This window comes from Phlebotomus papatasi, chromosome 3 (genome assembly GCF_024763615.1).
Source record: "Phlebotomus papatasi isolate M1 chromosome 3, Ppap_2.1, whole genome shotgun sequence".
Lineage (NCBI taxonomy): Eukaryota > Metazoa > Arthropoda > Insecta > Diptera > Psychodidae > Phlebotomus > Phlebotomus papatasi.
In genome coordinates, this window is record NC_077224.1 from 18,914,672 (window position 1) to 18,935,324 (window position 20,653).

The 20,653-nt window shown below is 32.8% G+C and overlaps 1 long non-coding RNA gene across 1 annotated transcript in view; it reads left to right on the forward strand.

Moving 5' to 3' along the window:
• LOC129806830 (uncharacterized) overlaps positions 1-20,653 on the forward strand; it is a 79,543-nt gene that overhangs the window by 47,750 nt on the left and 11,140 nt on the right. Inside the window, exon 3 of the long non-coding RNA XR_008752206.1 lies at positions 18,103-18,147. This is a non-coding gene — a long non-coding RNA (uncharacterized LOC129806830). The remainder of the gene's footprint in view (positions 1-18,102; positions 18,148-20,653) is intronic.

Here is a 20,653-nt window from a genome sequence, read left to right on the forward strand (position 1 = left end):
GACTTCCGGTCTCCGATGACCCCCCACAAGTGGGCATTATCTGGGACGGTTTTTTTCTTTTCCCCCTATTGGCCCAAGCTTTTTTAATGATTTTCGGATATGTTTTAGAGAAAGTCCAGTTCTTTCAAAACATATTAGAAAATTTGTTATTTTGAATTTTATTGAAAATCAATAGTCAACCACTCTGTAAAGGGCCCACTTTTCAACCGATTTGGTTAAACTTGAATTTTTTGGAAAGCTCTTGATATTTCTTATTTGGCTATATTATCATCAATCGGTAATGAATTGGTCAAGTCGGTCAAGTAATCGTATTTGATTTATTTTTCTCGAATATCCCTTTTTATTTACGCGTAGGCATGTTACTAATGACAAGAACATTCTAACATGTGTATTTCTATCCAATTTTCTAGTTCAGCGTTATTTTCCGACTTTTTAATGGATTTAATGTTTGATAAATAGGTATATTTAATATTCATCCAAAAAATAATTCACCGAAAGCTCTATCTCGTGAGTTCAAGCATTTCGTAAAATTGGGACACTTTTCCATCTCTTTTATCGTACAACTTTCCCGATAAAATTGTAACTTAAGTCGTCAATTGATCAAGAAAAAAAAAACAGATTTCTGTAAGTAGGGTAGGGTAGGGTTATTTATTCCAATATTTTATATTTAAAAAAATAATGCATGCCTGAAGCAACCTCAACCTCCGCTAATATTATTTTGAATACGTTAATACCTAGAGCCGTACTCCATATTTTTGAAAGGATTTTAACGAGAATTTGAGGTTTAAATCTTCATAGTATGGGCTACGGACCTAAACGATATGATTTAAATCCTCTAAATTCTTATCAGTCAAGATTTCTTGAGAAATTTTCACTTAGAGTTCGATATTAAAGATAAATATCCTAGTTTATTAAAAAAAATAATAACAAAATTATTCGCTGTTTGGGATTTTATACCTTCGGGAACAGGGGTAATCCCATAGTCTGAAGATTCGATTCTGAGATGGTCTACATTATATTAAAAGGTGGTATCATTAGAACAATGCGCATTATTATTTTCTTATGATACTTCAACACTTAATTGTTATTACCCAGATCCTTGTTAAAAAGCTTGTGAATTTTGTGATTTTTTTTATCTGTAACGGTCGCTAAATTTAAGTTCTTTACATTAGATTCTTTCAAAAACTATTTATTTATATAGTGTAACTATCTAAGAATAGAATTTATTATTTAGAATTCAAATCAGGGAAGAGAATGAAGGAAATTATTATCAAAACCGATGCAATGTCAAATTTTCCGTGAAGTAAGGGAAATGCTACAAATCGTTTAACTTTTTGAGGACTATGAGGTCGACCATTGATTAAAACCCTAGATCTCAATCTCTTACCGTTTTGGGCTATTTAATCCAATAACACGTACGAACAAATGTATGATTATTATCAGCAGGTTTTTCATTCCCCATTAATAGAATCAATTTCAAAATCTGTCCTTTGTTTGCGCTTAGCCTTTTATTCTCAGCTTTAAATTCCAAACACTCTATACAATTTGGTGTATTCATATATACTTTTATGTATCTAAAATTATTGCACATACTCTTGTTATGTTGATACAAAAACCATATTCAGAATGCTAAACAGATTATTTTAACAATTTTATGCAAGTTTCACATTAGTTTCTAAATTAATTGCTCAATTTAGACAGTGGTAAATCGGTGCATTTTATCTCTTTGTATTTGTATACAATCCCTACATCAACTTAGCAATCAAACCACGAATAATGATCGCATTTGTCACTTTCAATTGCACTAATCGGGCTACATTATTAATAGCTTGTAAAGGACACCCAGTGACGATTTCACCAAATATAATCCTGAATGACGATGAGCAATTCTCGTGTTTAGTTATCGCCGCCCCCAGAGAGAACTTGCCCAGATTACTAATAAAGCCATTACGTTGATCGATTCAACATAGTCCGCAGTTATATATAGGACAATGTGTATAGATATTTCCTCGAGCATCACCGGGGATAGATTGAATTAAGCCGATGAAGTGGACTATCTTGTAATGCTGCGTTATCAACAATTACTATTTGATGTGGAGGATGCTGCAGTAATGAACTATGACAGGTTATTAAATTAAAATAGGACGTTGATGCCATTGTATTAAGGCATTATGCAACATTAAATATTTTTTCCACTAATTCATCTGGACGTCCACCCTCTTGGGGGTGGGGAAAAAAATACTAAATGCATTGAGAAAAAAAGTTTTAACCAAATTTTCTCTTTCTCACACTCTTAAAATACTTTTATAGTTCGATGCCAATTAAAAAAAAATAGTAGTGGCAGATGCTACTGAAAGTCCGGTTAATTTTCCAGCACGGAAGTTTCCAAAACGATAAAGAGTGAACGACAGCGGTATAAAACAGACGTTTTAGTTTTAGTTTTTTTTCTCTGAATGGCATTTTCACATATTTTCACGAATGCGTCTCAATCAAATCGATGACCTATTTCCCCCAGAATCCCCATTGTTATGCAAATATTGATCTACAACAATTTAGGCAATTGAAAGCATTCTTGGGTCTCTCAATATCCCCATTGAATTCCTCAATTCACCATTGTGTTTCGGGGATGAAAATCATTGTGTTAGGCAAACTGCTAGGCCTTTTTTGCCCCCAAAACATCCCAGAACTATCACAATCACAAATCCGCGGAATACTAATCCCCTGAAAACACGTTGACTTGTATATACATATATATATATTTTTTTATTCAGCATATGAAAATCAACGGAAATATCAGAGAAATTCTCTTCAACAGAATCGAGAAAAACGTGTCCTGAACACAAAAAAAAATTCACCGCATACGAAAGAGATATAGAAACACTGCCTATTTACATTTCGTAACGTTGATACGTACAAGGGGTGGATATTTTGGTCAGAAGTGGAATAGTGATCACTGAAAAAGGCGGAAGTCCTTGGAAGTGGAAGTGGGGGAGTGCATATTTCAAAGATTAAAAAGGGTTATGAATTTATTCATTAATACATAAAATCGAAAAAGAATAACGTTAAATTGCGGTTTAATAAAATAATTAAATTAGAAGTACACAACTGTTTGGTAAAGTTCTACTTTTGTACGAAGATAAGTATGTGTTCCTCATATGAATTATTGCCTTAGGGCAGGATCACATTGACAGTCAAATGCTCAACGTCACCGCCAAAGCCTCACCGTTTTTCATTAATTTACGCATTTTCATTGAAATTCCTAAGCAAATTCTCAATCACCGTATTACCTCACCAAATACTCGGTGGCACTAGATGAGAATAATATAAGACAATTGGAGAAATAAAAGTAAAAAGCGAAAGGGGAAGAGCTCATAATTTTGGACAGGGTGCTTATAAGCATCAATGTTCCAAGTTTGAAGTGCGATATTTTCAAAACTAATTGATATATTCTATTATTCTCTTTTTAGAAAGGTTATTTAGAAACTTAACGAGAAGTTTATCGCCTTTGTTTTTACTAAAATTAGTCTTAATACGTTTAAAAATTAATTGATATGTAGAGATGAATTTGACTCACATTTTGGACAACTTAGTTGTAAATTTGGACACCTTGGCTGTATATTTGGACAGCTAAGCAGTTAGGATGCCCATTGTTCTCTATTTCAAGAACCTATCTTATCAAGTCTTCTTCCTGTTTTTGTAAGGAACCGTAGAATGTCACAAAAAGCCCGGAAACTTTCCATATCATTCATTAAAGTGAATTGACTTCGGTATTGGAAGTACGCGCGGATTTGCGCATTCCTTGACCTTTCCGGGAGCCAATATATTTTTCGATGTTTAAGTTTTAATTTTTTCTCTTTTCTAAGAAAAAAAATGTTGAGTATCCTATCCTACCGCGGTCTGTTATTTAACCCAACGCTCTAGGAAAAACGACCAAAAAACGGTTGGTACGTTCGGTGTCAACTCTAATAATATTCAAAATTTAACGAATTTAGTGGAAAAATTTTCCAAAAAGAACAAATATTTGGATAAAATTCAGTAATTATCAAATATTGTAATAAAAAACCAAAATTTTAATCAATTTATTTTTAGTGTTCAAATTTAGAAACCGTCCAAAATTATGAGCTCTTCCCTTACGGTGAACAAAAAACTGTACGAGTGATTATCGTCCTGTTTTTTGCTCACCGTTTATGGCATTTTCGTTGTATTTCTTATATGTTCTTATATTATTTTCATCTAGTGCCACAGGATATATGATGACGTAATACGGTAACTGAGCATTTGCTTAAGAATTGCAATGAAAATGCGTAAATTGAGGAAAAACGGTGAGCAATTGACTGTCAATGTGATTCTGCCCTTAATGTGAAAATCTTTCTTATTTAGAGCTTGTGACTTTCACGTTATTAATAAGTTGTTATTTGAGTAAAACTGTGTCGTATCGTATGGTTGGGCCTCAAAAATTGAGCATTTTTGAACTGGTTTACCTTTGAAAATGGACTTTTTCCAATTTTAAATGGAATTAAGGTTTATAATAATGTAATTTACCTTCACAATGTGTTCGTAAAGCTAAATAGAATCACGATAAGGTCCAGTTCCGCTTACAAATAGGAGAAAAAGCTTATTTCTAAAAGTACCCCAATTCAAAAGTACCCCACTTCCCTCTACACATCGTCGGTTAGATCAGCAACTATGCTAACTGCATTTGATTTGTGTTTGCATTCTTTGTAAGTGACACATCGCTGCATTGCGTTTCCAACGAATGTAGATCTAAAGTAAATGCAGTTAGAACAGTTGCTGATTCAAAAGACGATTTGTGCAACTGATTATCTTTAAAAAAATACTTCATTTTGAGGAAAAAGTCTCAAAATATCACAATAAGGGCACAAACTCTCAGTAAAAAATAATTTCACTTAGGACTATAATTCGTGTGAGCAGCGAGTGTCTTTCTTCGCATAAAAACCAAGTTAGAGCAAGCCAAGATTAATGGCCTCTACACACTAGAGCAGTTTATGTCCATATTGCTGGAGTCTTCCTACACATGCGTAGGAATTTTTTTTCGATATGGACATAAATTTCTCTAGTGTATAGAGGCTATAAGCGTGCAATAAGGGTTCAAAAACCTAGATTATAGGGTAACATATGGTATTTCGGGACACTTTCTAGCAGTTTGCAATTTCAAATAGCCTAATGACTTCTCAAATTATTTTTTTGTTGTTGATGCAAATATTTATGTTCCTTATTCTAATCAGAATAAGATTCTTACCGAAAAATCTTGAAAAACGCATCATTTTTTATTCAAAATAGCAAAAAATATAAAGAAGTAAGAATTGTGTATTTCGGGACAGACAAAAGTCGCTATTATGCAATTAAATTTCATTGAACCTGTCTATTTACATTTAAGTAGAAAGTCTAAACTTAAATTAAATACAATTTTAGAAGTTTTATGTTTATCTAATACATCAAGAGCTTAAAATTTCATATAAAACTTAAAAATAATAAGAAAACAAATATTTATAGGATTTTTTATGTGTCCAGAAATACCCATATTATATCTCGAAAAGCACCTTGTCCAGAAATACCACACGTTACCCTATAGCAAATAACCACAAATTATTCTTAAGGAGAAAAATGAGAAAAAAGCATTAAATTAATGAATTTAATGCTTTTCATTATATTCCGGGTTGACCAGTCTGATAGCTCCAGTAGGGAAATTTTGTATTCTGTCTAAACTATATGGAATATGCAATTCAATTTATTCTATCAGAAATTTTGCGGCTATTGCAAATACAGCAAATTTTCATGGATAAATTCGGAGGAAAATAACTTTGTAGAGATGGAACATGAAATGGCTATTAGAGAGTGATCTAAATTGTATTTTCGAATAGTTTTCTCGGATTGAGCTATTAGTGAATATTAGTACAAGTGAATGATATAAACAGTAACCTCATGTCATTAACTTTATTACTAATTCCTTGCTGATTCTACCAAATTCTTACATTCTTATCGAAGTTTTGTACTCTATGATACACCTGCATTTTCACTCTGGTCTCTAAGGAGGATCAGTTTGAAAGAGAAGAACATTTAGACCTCGTTTAGTAGGGTAAATTAAGCTAATTCAAAACCTGCTCCAAATGGAAATTATTGGCTACTCCAAATGGAAACGTCATTGTTTTCACGACATATACAGTGCTAAATTATTATATTTATGTATTTTATATACCACAGTTTCATTATTTAGTTAATTTGCTCCAAATAAAACAAAAAGGGTTGTTCTTAAGTGTCTGCAAATGCTTCAATAGGAAACCCAGGAAATATATATTTTTTTGGAGAGATTTTCCTTATTATTTTAGATGGGAAAGAGAAAAGACCAGGAATAAGAACAAATCCTGCAATCAAGAGCAACTCAACAAGACTTTGGAAGCCTTTCGTCGTGGTTTCACTTACACTGATTGTCTCCAATTAGAAACTTTCCCTTGTCTCCATTTGGATTAATATGTTTCCAATAGAAGCATTTTACGCTCGCGTATTTTTCTTGTATTTAAAAAGTTTTCAAATTATATCTAAAGAATTTTCACTTAAGAGGTAACACTCTAGAAGAGTCAAGGAGCAAATTTATGTAAGTTAACAATGTATTTTAGAGGTTGTCCAAACGGGTATGTCGTCCTTATACGAAAATTCTGCTAAAAAATTCCTAACAACGATTTTTTGATGTCAAAGGTTAAAAAGGCTTTAGAGAGCTTAATTCTCAATAGAATGGTGTCATATTTAGGCTCGTTGGAAAGGTCTTGGAATATCTGACAAGTCTGAACAGGTTCAAATCAAATGGGTTATAAACCGAATTATTTCGAACCGAATGAACCGAATTTTATTACTCTTAAAACTATTTTGTGGGCTCAAATAGGTTTGGCAAGATAGAAAATGCAAGAGATGCTAGAAGTAATATTATAAACACTTTCAAAATAGCACTGCTGGAAGTGGTGTACAATTTTCTATCACACTACCTCCCCTTGGGTACATATCAAAAATTCTTTTCACCACAAATCTCATCAACCAAACGATTGTTGTAGTATATTTACATAGTTTTTATTCACTATATAAATATTCTCGTAGGTAATATGAATAATTTTAAATATATTAGCAAATTTAGCACACACACATCGACACGATGGACCTTTTTCGGTTTTAAATGAATATACATACATATATATGGCAAACAAAACAGAAACTTCTATCTGGATGTGAACGCATAATTAAATTTGTTAGAATTTGAATTTCCGTCACATCGACTGACTTTCCTACCCAACTCACTGGCTTTTTAATTTATTGAGAAAACAATGAAACCAATAAACTTTAACCCAAAACTTCTAACTCTCTAATATAGTTATTTATTTCCTTCCACAAGCACCTCTTATTTCAAATTATATCCAACACAAGAGAGCCACCAATTAAATTTGGATACTTTTAATTTACGAGAGAAATAATTTCAACATATTATACAAAACTTTCTCCACAATTTTCACTCATACACCACAGAAAAAGACGTAATAATACATTTTTTTGTTTTAAATTGAGGTTTTATTGTATCTTTTATTCCGTATATATATTATTTACTCATAAAAATAAATAGGGGTAGCTAAAATTGTCGAAAAAATTATATATAAAAAAAAGAAATGGAGAATTTAATCAACAAAAAGCTACTGTGTTTATATTTCAAAAAAACTACAACTTTTGCAAATATTAAAGAATGCAGATGGTATGGTATCTGGATGTTTTTTTCACAGCATTTGTTGTTCTTTTTATTACATTACTAAACGTATTTGCTCAAATTTATTTGCCATATTCACGAATTTGCAAAAGAAATCAATGAAATGTAATCAAACAAGCTCATCAATGGTTTTAATCAGTGTATACAGCAAAACCTCGCTTTGATGTGTGCTAATAAAAATTTGAAATATTCCAATTAAAAAGGGACAGATAATCCTAACCGGCTTATGTAGGTGAGATTCTTAACGTGAGCTAACTCGGAGTGCATGCAAATTCGATTTAGAGCTGAAGTTGGGAGACGCCATTCAGTTATCTTGAATCAAATTCGTGAAATTATACAAATTTTGTATTTAAACCAAAATATCAAGGATTTGGATGGACTGGCAGAAAAGTGATATATGTGTGAAATGTAGACCAGAATGTTCTCTATAATTTTCCCATAGAACATGATCTCATCGATTACTCAGAAGCCAAGATAATCGAGGTTTTTTGTTTCTTAACTCGTTTTTTCATCCAGAGTGCCCCAAGTAGTCATTTGTTGAACTTCAACTATATCAAAGAATTGTTGTATTTTGTGGGACTTTCCATTTCAAACCCTATTTTAAGTGTCTTGGTGGAGTAGAGGCAGTCAAATTGGCATCTGAGTGATTTCAAAGCGTTATTATGGGAAAAATCAATTTTTTCACACTTAAACGGCAAAATCGGAGTGATAGCGTAGTCTGAGCGGAAAATGATGTATGGACGAAATGTAGAGACAAATATCCTCTACAATTATGTCGAAGTAATCATCAAAATCGGTTCAGCGACAGTCGAGATAATTGAGGTTATGTGATATTGAAATTGATTTTTCGACTGTGGCGCCCCTGGTGTTGGTCCCACGAAGTTCAAATATTCTAGAAAGTTGTCGAATTTGGTGAGTTCTTTCGTTTAAGCCCTCATTCATCAAAATCGGTCACATAGAACCGGAGATATGATTTTTTGAATTTCGTGAACTTTGACCCCTCATATCTCCGGTTCTATTGAAACCACAGCGCACATACGCACCATTTTGGAAACGTCCTAGACTGGACTACAACATACTAAAATTTCATTAACTTGCACAATGCCGTTTTTGAGAAAAATGTCTTTGAATTTCGATGAATTTTGACGCTATCACAGCGCCATCTATGGTGACTTTTTGAACTTCCATCTGAAAGTGCTCATCGAGACGAAACCAAAAAGGTAAAATTTATGTCGATATGTTAATTAGAACCGGAGATAGAGGCCGGTCAATGTTCGAACTTTGACCCCTTATAGCTCGGGTCAGGGGTTATGGATCGACTTAAGGTTTTTTTTGTTTGATAGGTATTATCAACGGCTACAACATACTAAAATTTCAGCCCGATGCACAATGGAATTTTTGAGTTATTTAACTTTTAAGATTTAAAAATTTTCTTTTTAAAAAAAGCGCCCCTAGCGGTGGTTTTATGAACTTGCGATGTTAGAAGAGGAAGTGGCATTTCACAAGAGCTTTCCAAAAAGTCCTCATTTTTTAAATTCTGACAATTAGAACCGGAGTTATGGCCATTTTAAGAAATTTTTTTGGACCCTAATAGCTCGGGTCAGGGGGGTCGGGGGACCTTAAGTTTGGTATTGATGGAAAGCTCTAAGGCCCAGCTATAACATACTAAAATTTGAGTCCGCTGAATGCCATAGGGGCGGAGCTATTGAGAAAACAAAAAAAGGGGGGTCTTCAAAATGGCGGAAGGAGGGGTGGGGGGTGGGGGGTCAATGCACCAAGTTGCAATTTTCATGCGATATATAACCTTTGCCGAAAACCGCAAGTCGATATCTTTTTTAGTTTAGGAGCTATTAAGCTCCAAAGAGCGGCCGGACGGCCGGCCGGGAACGTAACTTAGCCCCCCATATATTCGTGATCAGGAAGTGGCGAAACACATTTTGGCCAAGTTTGAGCGCGATCGGAGGACATGAAATTTTGTTAGGATTATAGTAGGTGAGATTGTTAAGAATCTCACCTAATAGTGATTATGAGCTGATCTGATTGGCAAGTCTATAGAAAAAAGCTAAGGCCTTATTATAAATTACTCCATGAATTTTTTGTTCAAATTGTTTTTTTTTTTGACTAAAACTTGGGAAATTAAAATTGGAAATATTTGCCAGCGCCGCTTGCGGCAAGACACAGTGCCCTTTTGCGGGGAAAAAGCTCGTCAATGTCAGGAATATATTTTTGTTTAAAATTCTCAGTGAAAAATTTTATACTCGCTCTCTACAATTTTGTATAAGAATTTAACCTTATTAGCAGTTACGTAGAGGTCGAGATAATTGAGGTTATGTGTAATGAAAATTAGTTTTTGTGACTGTAAGTCTGATGCCTAGGATTCAGGTGACGAACTAGGACTGTTTTAGAGAATTGTTGCACTTTATGTGACCTTAATTCACCCACCATAACCAAGTTATGAACACTCGAATCCAAGTGAATTTATATGCAAGAGGTAGATAAAATTACAGAAAATAGCGTACACTCTACAGATCTTAAATGACTTTCATAAAAATTGTGTAGGTGCCAGAGAAGTTATGCAATAGTGTCAGTAGATGTTGTTTGAAAATTAAGATAAATTATTTGACTGTAATTTCGGACACCTTGCTGGTAATTTTGGACACTTTGTTCGTAATTATGGACAGTTGATCTATTGTGAAAGGTTGATCATTCTTGTCCAATTCCAGAAGACAATTTTCCAAGCCTTCTTGTTTGTGAGAAAGCTTAGAATGTCTCAAGAAGATCTGATTTTCCGTATCACTGATTGAATTTATTAACCCATTCCTTGCCATGGTATTACACATCTTACGAAAATTGAGTGATTTTAGATGATTTATTCCTCGCCAATTGTTGTCCAAATTGTTGATGTATAGGGTAAAGGCTCATAATTTTGGACAGTCTGCTTATAAGCATCGATGCTTCTAGTTTGAAGTGCGATATTTTCAATACTAATTGATTTTTTTGTTACGCTCTTTTCAGAAAGGTTATTTAGAAAGTTGGCAAGCTATTTATCGTCTTTTTTTTTTACTAAAATTAGTTTTAATACGATTAAAAATTAATTGATATGTAGAGGTGAATTTGACTCAAATATTGGACAACTTGGTTGTAAGTTTGGACACCTTGGCTATATATTTGGACAGCTAAGCAGTTAGGATGCCCATTGTTCTCTATTTCAAGAACCTATCTTACCAAGTCCTCTTCCTGTTTATATAAGGGAACCGTAGAGTCTCAAGAAGCCCAGAAATTTGCTATATCATTCATTAAAATGTATTGACTTTGGCAATCCAAGTACTCGAGGATTCGCTCATTCTCTGGCCTTTCCGGGAACCTTTTAAGGCTTTTCTCACTACATCTCGTTCGTAGATATGATGATCCTTTGGTTTCTCCAGGCATTTAAACAACCTAGTCATCACAAAAGCTAAAACTTCACGAAATTTCGGGAGAAAAACACCTATCCAAAATAAGGAATATTACCTCACTGGTGAACCTCGTAGAAAATTGACAATTTTTCACACGTAAAACGTAATTCACGAGGCAAATCTCATTTCAGATCAAATGTTCAAATCAACATTAACGTTAATCAATACAATATTCAATGAATATTTAATAATATCACTCAAAAATATTGCACAGAAATTAGTAATACTTCACCACAGCTAAATAAGACTGAAATAAACACAAAGTTCTGTCATATTTCTCGTAAGCAATTGCTCACACTGAATTTTCAACAAAGCCGATTTAACTCAAGTCATGTTCAAAATTTAACGTTTTTAGTGTTAAAATCTTCAAAAAGAACAGATATTTATATAAAATTCATTCTTCATCAAATATTGGAATAAAAATTCATAATTTTTATCAATTTATTTTTAGTGTCCAATTTTACCCTCAAAGTGTCCAAATTTAGAAACTGTCCAAACTTATGTGCCTTTACCCTAAATTCAAATAAAATGTCAAATTGTAGTCTATCACTACAAACTAGGTGGCGCTGAATGTCAATAAAAGTTTAATATTGTCAAAATAAGTAAAAATTGAATAATGATTATTATATATTTTTAATTTTATGTTGCTATTTTATTGAATAATTAAAAGAGGAATCACTCTCCTGAACTTTTCGACTTTTCTGTGTTGGTTCCTGTCACGACTGTTTGGAGGTTTTGGAACACTGCGAGAACTGGGTTAAACCGTCGTGACAGGATACAATATACAGAAAAATCTATAATGCAAAAGCTCATTAGGACAGTCATGTACTAAAGAAATTGTTCAGGAGATATATTTCCTCTTTTCGTGTTCCATTGGCACAGCACTATTAAGACTCTAGGGGGAAGTGGGGCACTTTTGAATTGGAGCAGTTTTGAGAGTTTTGAAATTGGACTTTTTCTCCTATTTTTAATTGAAATTGAGCCTTATCACGATGTATTTTAGCTTCACAAATAGTTTGTAGAGCAAAATTATGTCATAAAATGGTCTAAATTCATTTAAAAACAGGAAGAAAGCCCTATTTTAAAGCTGCCCCACTTCAGAGGTGCCCCACTGCTCTCTACCATGTTTTTTTTATATTTTCTTGGAATATAGTGTCAAAACTCATTGATTTTCTGAAAGATCAGACCAAATTAGCAACTTCAGAAAGTTGTCCATATCTACCCGATTTTCCCCTAATTTACGATAACGTTCGACAGGGTAATTGTGTTGAGTATAGCTAGATAGAATTATTTGTACTATGAATTTGGAATATGCTTGATGAATGTGTTGATTTGCTCCATGCTACTTGCATTAATTATAATCCAAATGTAATACTGAAATCTCAGCATAACATCATCTCAAATGACCCAATTAAATAGATTTTCCTTCTCACACAGAATTTATAATTTGTAACTTTCCCGAGGGAGATTATTCGCAAAAGTCTTATCGAAGCCTCGCATAAGGCTAAAATCTACATAAATATATATAAGTATTCTTGTATCTCATTTTCACTGTGAAAGATGTCTTTGGCCTTAGCCACTAAAAATATATGTAAATTGGAAATATTCGACTTTATATAAATGTGAAGAAAAATATTTGTCTTTTTCCACTTGCATTTCCTTACATAAGGCGAAAGTGGATTTTGCAATTCCGTGATAACGAATAGAGAAAAGGGAAAAAATCAATACTGAGGAATATTATTTTTATAAAAAGGTAAATTTTCAACATTTTCCTCAATTTGCTGTGAAATATTCAACGACTGTACGCATTTACGTTTGCATACTTGTAATTATATTATATTACAATGTATAAAATAAAAAGAATTTATAATGGCAAAGACAGGCGGTTCGTACGAGGTTAAGATGAGTCCTTTCTCTGGCTCTACGATAAGCATTTTTCTCGTGTGTTGTGTGGCAAAAAGAAAGTAATAAGGAGTTAAAAAAAATTAAGTTACCATACTTGCCATGGTAGAGAACTTTGTGGAGAATATGCGAAAGAAGAGAATAACCCATGAAAAAGTCATATAATTTTCGCCAAATTTGGGGTAATGTCCCCTTTTCTTTTCTTCAACAGTTTTTTTTCGGTCTTTGAGGCACTCACACGGGGGATAAGGGAAATTCTACATAATACAGGCATATTCAAGATTTGTGAACGTATTTTGCAAAATTAAGTATTCGATACAATTCTGGATTTTGTATTTCGAAAAATGATAAAGGAAAAAACGTTGTTAGTATGGATTGTATAAGATGTGATTCCTTCAAAATCACACCTATTTAGTTTTTAGGAAAACATTTTTTAATATTTTTTTATTTATTGTAATAATTTGAACATTTTAGAAATATCCATTTATTCATTAATTTCAATATTTTAAAAATATTTAAATTCAATATGTCAATTATTCTATTTATTATTTAATATTGTTAAAATATCATCAATAATATAATTCAAAAAAGATTAGAGAAATTTTTAAAAAGTGCAATAAAAATATGTCGTATATTTCGAAATTAATTTTTAAATTTTAAAGAGAGCGGTAGGGGCTTTTAGAATAATTTAAAATATATGAAAATCAAAAAAAATATTAGAAATAATATTCTGGATAAAATACTACAATGATCGTTTCTAATGGGAGTAACAAAATTTCTGTGGTATTTTTCCAAAGGTTGTAGTAGCAAGTCACTGTTTCAACCCGAAGTTCAAAATTACAATGATTATCCTAAAAAGAAGTAAAGATTTGTTATGTTTTTAATTGACTTCCTAAAAACTAAACGATAATCATCGTAATATTCCATAAAAATCTGAAATTTCAAATGATAATCATTGTAAATCTCAAGTTTTGGTTGAAAAATCGACTTTGTGTTACAATAATCGATTGAAATATCTTTATTAAAATCGTAGTATTTTTACAGTGGTAAATTACTACGATTACTCCTTTATTTTTATATATTTTTTAAGGAATTACAATAAATATATGCCTTAAGGGAAGGTTCTCTCCCTTCGAACGTTCATGCCTTCAAATAATGTGAATTTATGTTACGTTCCCTTAAGAGATTTCTACATGATTGTCACATAATTATCAATAATGGGTGACAAGCTAACTAATAGTTAATAGATATGTGATAAGTGCCTTAGGAAAAATAAAAGAAAATTCCAAGGGGTAACTCATTCCCATTTTTTCTGCCAAGGCTTTCTGGTTTCTCGGGTTTCGCGATGCAATTTTTGGGTTTCTCGGTTTTCGCGATGCAGACACTGGGTTTCTCTGGTTTCGCGATGCAATTTTTGGGTTTCTCGGGTTTCGCGATGCAATTTTTGGGTTTCTCGAGTTGCGCGATGCAATTTTTGGGTTTCTCGAGTTTCGCGATGCAATTCTTGGGTTTCTCGGGTTTCGCGATACAAAAAGTGGGTTTCTCGGGTTTCGCGAAGCGTTTCTCTGACAATTGACGAGGGTTTCTCAATATGAGTTACCCCTTAGAAAATTCACATTATTCGAAGGCAGGTACGTTCGAAGAGAGACTATTTCCCCTATATTTGAAAATATGTTTGCAAAAATAGTTTTGAAAGAGGGTGGTGCGGTTTTATGCATGCCTGACTTTAGAAAACTTTTTAAAAGAATAGAAAAAAGTACACTGAGAGAAATCCGAAAAAGTTAAAATAACATTCCGGAAATGTTAATTTTACCCTGCAGTATTGATCCGAAATCGGTGTAAATAATACCCTTTTTAGGTGTATTAGGGGTTAAAGTTATCCTTTTTTCATGTTAATTTTACCCATTTTACCCTTAAAAAGGTGTAAAATTAACATTAAAAAATGTTGATATATTTTTACACCTAAAAAGTGTTAATGTTATGAGGAAAAAATGTTAATCGCACCCTCTTTTTTTTCTCAGTTTATGGATTATAAAAAAAACTACGTTTATCGTAAGGGAGTGACACAATTATCGTAGTAATTTTCCCATGGTTATCGGTGCAAGCTAATTTTTCGACCCAAAATTAAATTTAACAACGAATAACGTAGAATAAAGTAAAAGTGAATTACGGTTTTAGTTAATTTCCCAAAAACAAAATGACAATCCCTGTAATATTCAACCTTGTAATGTTGGGAAATAATTTTCCGCAACGATAATTGACACCTATATTTTTACTATAATCGTAGTAGTTTTTACAATGGAAAATTACTACGATTACTACTGTAGTTTTGGGAATTCAAATAATGCAATTTCAACACGTTTTCACAGTGTAATGTTAAATTAATAATGAAGCCTTGTTAAATTAGAAATTAGATAAAGAATAAATAAAATAAAAATAATTTTCTCTACATAACAGATTGAGCATTTCGCAGTGCTTTTTTCACTTGGTCATCCCTTTCAGTCCATTAAAATAATTTTTCATTTTTTCACATTGTTTGATGAGTGATAATAAATTATTCTGTATTAAAATTCAAAAATTGTCAGGAAAAAATTATTGGGTGCTGCTTTACAACATTTTCATACACTCCGGCTGAAACACAATGTTTTATTTGTGTTTCATATAAAATGTATAACATATCGCACATTAGATATCACAGAGGTATAACTCTATGCACAAATAGTTATTTAGATGGAGCTGATTTTAAGAATTAAATTGTTTTCGATTTTACTCAAAATGATCTACTCTGGATTTCAAAAAAATGTAGTATTTTTTTTTATAAATTCATTTAATAAAAAAAAAGTATAAATGTGCTTAAGAAGTAGATCAAATTTATAGTCAATTTATTTATTACAAGTGGTTTTGAACTGAGATTCTCCCTGCTAAATTATTTTGATTCCAACTAAATTTTATAGAATATATTCAATATATTCAAATTTATTAAAACACAAACTCGCATTTAATGCAGTTACGACAATTGTAGAAGTAGACGACGAAATATTCTTGGAGAGGATGATATGTGATTTTCTCTCTCTTATTCCACTCTTTGTGTTCGTTTTCTGACTTTGGTTCTCTTATTCTCTCTACAGTAAAGAAAGAATGTGATAAATTTTAAGGGGTAAGATCTACCAGAACGGTAAAAATTAACAGTTTATCTGCAGATTTTTTGTGACTTTGCTAGTGAAGCAAGCAATATGATATTTTCAGGGATTATACCAACAAGACATATAGATATTCAAAAATATATATTTCTTTCATTTCAATTTCGAAAACAAAGTGGCGGAGAGGGTAAGCTAGGGTAAGTTTTTCGAAAAGCCCCACGGTTAGCAATAGAATTCGAGTAATTTTTGTCCTCAGCAGGATAGATAGATTGTCTTTAGAAGTATACCTGATTATTAAGAGATTTTATTTTTTATAATTGGCAGAGACTTGAAGAAACATAATTTATTGTCTAAAAAGTGACTTTAAATGTTTATAACAAATGTAGGGGGATGTGGACTAACTTTTAATTAGGCAATTTTAGAAACAGGACATATCTTAGCTGTTTTTAAATGAAATTGAATCTTACCATTGTGGTATCACTCTATGGCACCGTTAAATAACCCCTCATAGGAATCCCATTTGATTTGGTATCAGTGGTGCTCTCCTCTAGCGGGTCCGGCTATTCGAGCACTTTATCACTTAGGGGTAGTTTTGTGAGAGAGCCCGATCATTCTCTCGGTGACCGTGCTGGGGCATAGAAATGAAAAGCGGTGAGGTAGAGAGCGTGACAATGCGTGCTCGGGTAGTAGGATGCAAAGTCGCCTCCCTTATTACTAGATAGCGATAAGAACTAATTAATTGTGGTCAGAGTGAAACCACACCATGAGATAATTTAGCTCCACGAACCAATTTGAACCTTAATTTAATTTCAATGGCTTCAGTTCAATTTAAAATCGGAGAAAAAAAGCCCTTTTTCAAAGATGCTTCTATTGAAAGGTGATCCACGTCCCCCTATTTGCTAATCAATATTATAATTTTTATATATTTCTGTAGAGAATCTATCTATCCTGAAAATTTCAAACTAATCGAGTAAAAATTACTCCAATTCTGCTGCTAACCGCAAAGTGTCTTAAAAACAAATTTACCTTCAGTCCGCGCTTTGCTGCATGGCCATTTTGTTTTCGAAATTGAAATAAAAAATACTTTTGTGTTTCGCAAGCCATACTTAATAACCTCTGAAAATTTCAGTTTGATCGACTCATTAGAAAAGTCATAAAAAATCCACAGAAAAAAGATTATTTTGAACCTTTTGAACGTTCTGGTAGATGTTACCCCTTGAAGCTAATTGGATGAAAGTCTGAACTGGATAGGGGCTCTCCGGTGTTGGCCAAAGAATTTCAATTTCAAATTGGGCTCTCAAATTAAAACAGTGTTTTTCTTTTTGAAATGACTAGAAATTCACTGGCCATCACCGGAGAGTCCCCTACCCCTTAAGTCCTCTACACATTGAGAGCAATTTTCCTCAAAAAATGCATTTTTTGATAGAATTTCGACGTTTGCACCTACAATGGTACGTCCTTCAAAAAAAATTATTTTTCGACGAAAACTTCTTCCAATGTGTAGAGGCCTTTAAACCCAGTCTAGTAAAACCCAGTCTAGTCTTTTGGCTAGAGTTGTGCCCCTGTAATATCGAATGAGCGATATTTTCATATTATTCTAAAGTATTTCCTATTAATTCAGCAGAGTTTGTTTTTAAGATCTCCAAAGTTGTATACGATTGTAAATTTTCTGGTGAAATTGACTTGGGGGGATATGAAGGAGAAATAATGCTTGAAACTTTTCCTTGAAAGAAAAAAAAACGATGCATATTTTTTAATGAATTTTTATCATAACTTGAAAAAATTTGCAATTAGTCGTAAATTGGACAGCTTTTAACGATTCTTCTCACCTTTTTCGTTACAGGGAAGTCAAGTCAATCCTCAGACACAAAAGCCGAGTACAACAATGGTGAGTTTTTATCCCGCCAAAAAGATTTTCTTTAAGTAGATTTAGGAGGGGAGAGGCTTTAAAAAAGGACTCTCTTGAATAATTTTTTTTGTTTTCTTCCAAATATTGCGTGGGAATTTTAGTATGATTAACTTGTGGTAATGGAAAATGTAAGCAATATAAAAATATCATTAATCACCTTATTTAAATAATGTTTTCGTATAATTCTGCTTGTGATCTCTGGAATCATTTACCACCCCGCACAATGTTCACACATTGTTTATATATTGCTCGAGAGGAACAGACGGTTAGGAGGGGTGCTAACAGTAGAGTCGTACGTGGTGGAAGAAAATTAATTATGTTGGAAGAAAAAAATTACCAGTCCTGTACTTCCTTCTCTCCATCCCAAGTTCATTTTCTATCGTATGCGGGTTTATTTAATACACCATTATAACATATTTTGTGGTAAAACTCGCAATGTCAGTGGTTAAAGGTATATACACAAGTACATCCTCATGCAAATCACAATGCGATGAATTTGTTGAAGGATGAAAGATATAGAGGTAAGAAGAAAAGCCACCGTCATTATGCATTTCCTTCACGATATTTGATCTACTGGGAAATATATACTGAAAAGCACGAATGAATCTTTGTCGTGCTGGGGAGCTTATCCATTTTGAGAGTCTGCAAAATTTCAAAAGACCTCACTTGAGATCTATGTAAATTTCAAGTCAAAGAATGATATTGATTTAGGATTTTTCTACACTGTAAATATCATGAAGGTGACATTTTATTGTCAAAACTTTGTTCAGAAATAGGAGGAAATAGGAGAAACAGAAGGCAATTAAAAACAAAAACAAAAAGAAAAGAAAATAACAATGAAACAGAAAATAGAGGAAAAAGGAAAAAGAAAAAGATACAGATAGTTAGCTGTTCATGATTCGTTCGAATGGCGGTCTGCCGATGTGGCAGAATTTCTGCAGAATTTGCGTAGAATTTCTGTAGATTTTGCGTAGAATTTTCGCAGAAATTCCGCAAAAATTCTAAGGAAAATTTGGGAAGGTTTACAAAAGACCAGCAGTTAATATATCCTAACTGCTGGTTTATCGTGACCTTCCCAAAACTTTCCGCAGGATTTCTGCAGAATTTCCGCAGAATTTCTGCAAAATTTCCGCAGAATTTCTACTGAAATTCCGCAATTTCAAGATCTGCGAAAAGTCTGGAAAGATGACAAAAGATCACCAGTTGAAATCTCTTACCGTTTAGCTTCCAGTTTGAAGAAAAGTACACGGTCAATAAAATTAAAAACATTCGAACTAAATATATCATTTACGAACACTTTACTGATTCATTATCGGTTGAGACCGATGCATCCGAGTGGAATTTTGGGATCTTTCGAAAATAACCAAATCCAATAAATTGGTTGAAAAATATCCCCAGATTGATTGAAATAAAATTCGATGTCGAAAATGATCGGGGCCACCTCTGAAACAAATTCGGAAACCAAAAAAAATCATTGGGGCCGTTTCTAGAACACCTAAGAAATACATATACATAGTTTTAAGGAAAAGGAAGGGATAGGTAAAAAAATAAGGAAAAATGTCTGTAGATAATAGTTATATTGGAGGGGGTCATCGAAGCCTGGAAGTTTATATCTCTAACAGTTTGCCCTCTAGCCCCGTAACAAGCTTAAAATAAGCTGATAGTAATTGGTTTCTCTTTGAGTTCGAGCAGTAAAATCATATCCTATAGGAATATTTATGTGGCAATTTGATTTCCCTTGGAAACCATAAGGATACTTCGTCCTGCGGTAATACCTACGTAACTTTTCACTTGGATTTCTTTGGAAAATATGGAAAATATAATACAGTTTTTTCCGAACATTCATTTTGGATTTCCTGTGGGTATTACTAGGAAAGTTTCTGACAGAGAATCTTATCTTAATTACTAAAAATTCGAATTGGTATAGGGGAAACTGGGGCACCACCAAACACAGGGTAGTACCAAACACTGCGATTTTTTAATCATATATTCGACTCCACTGTACTCCAGTGTTCTTGAATGGAGACCAAAAAAATATATTCGACTTCTAAGGACAAGCCCTATAGGAATTTATTGGCACTATAGGGATACCTGTCTATTGAAGAAATGGTTGAGATAGTCCAAGTAGTTAAGAAATAAAAATTAGTGTTTGGTGCTACCCCGTGTTTGGTGGTGCCCCAGTTTCCCCTACATCGTGAACACTTTCTATGTGAAATTTCTTTTCTTTTGGACTTTTTTTCTTTAAGGTTATAGTTTCTATTTAGAAATTTCAATAAAATTTACTCAACAGAAAGAAAAAACCAGTAAATAATAAATGCTACTTATTAGTGGCACGATTATTATATTAATATGAAATATTCATGTTTAATAGTATTTTCCAATGGTACTTCACAATTTTATGACTCTTTCCTAGCTCTTTGTGTATTTAGTAATCTAAAGTATTAAGCTATAAAATTCTACTATAATTTTTATGCGTATAGTTCGT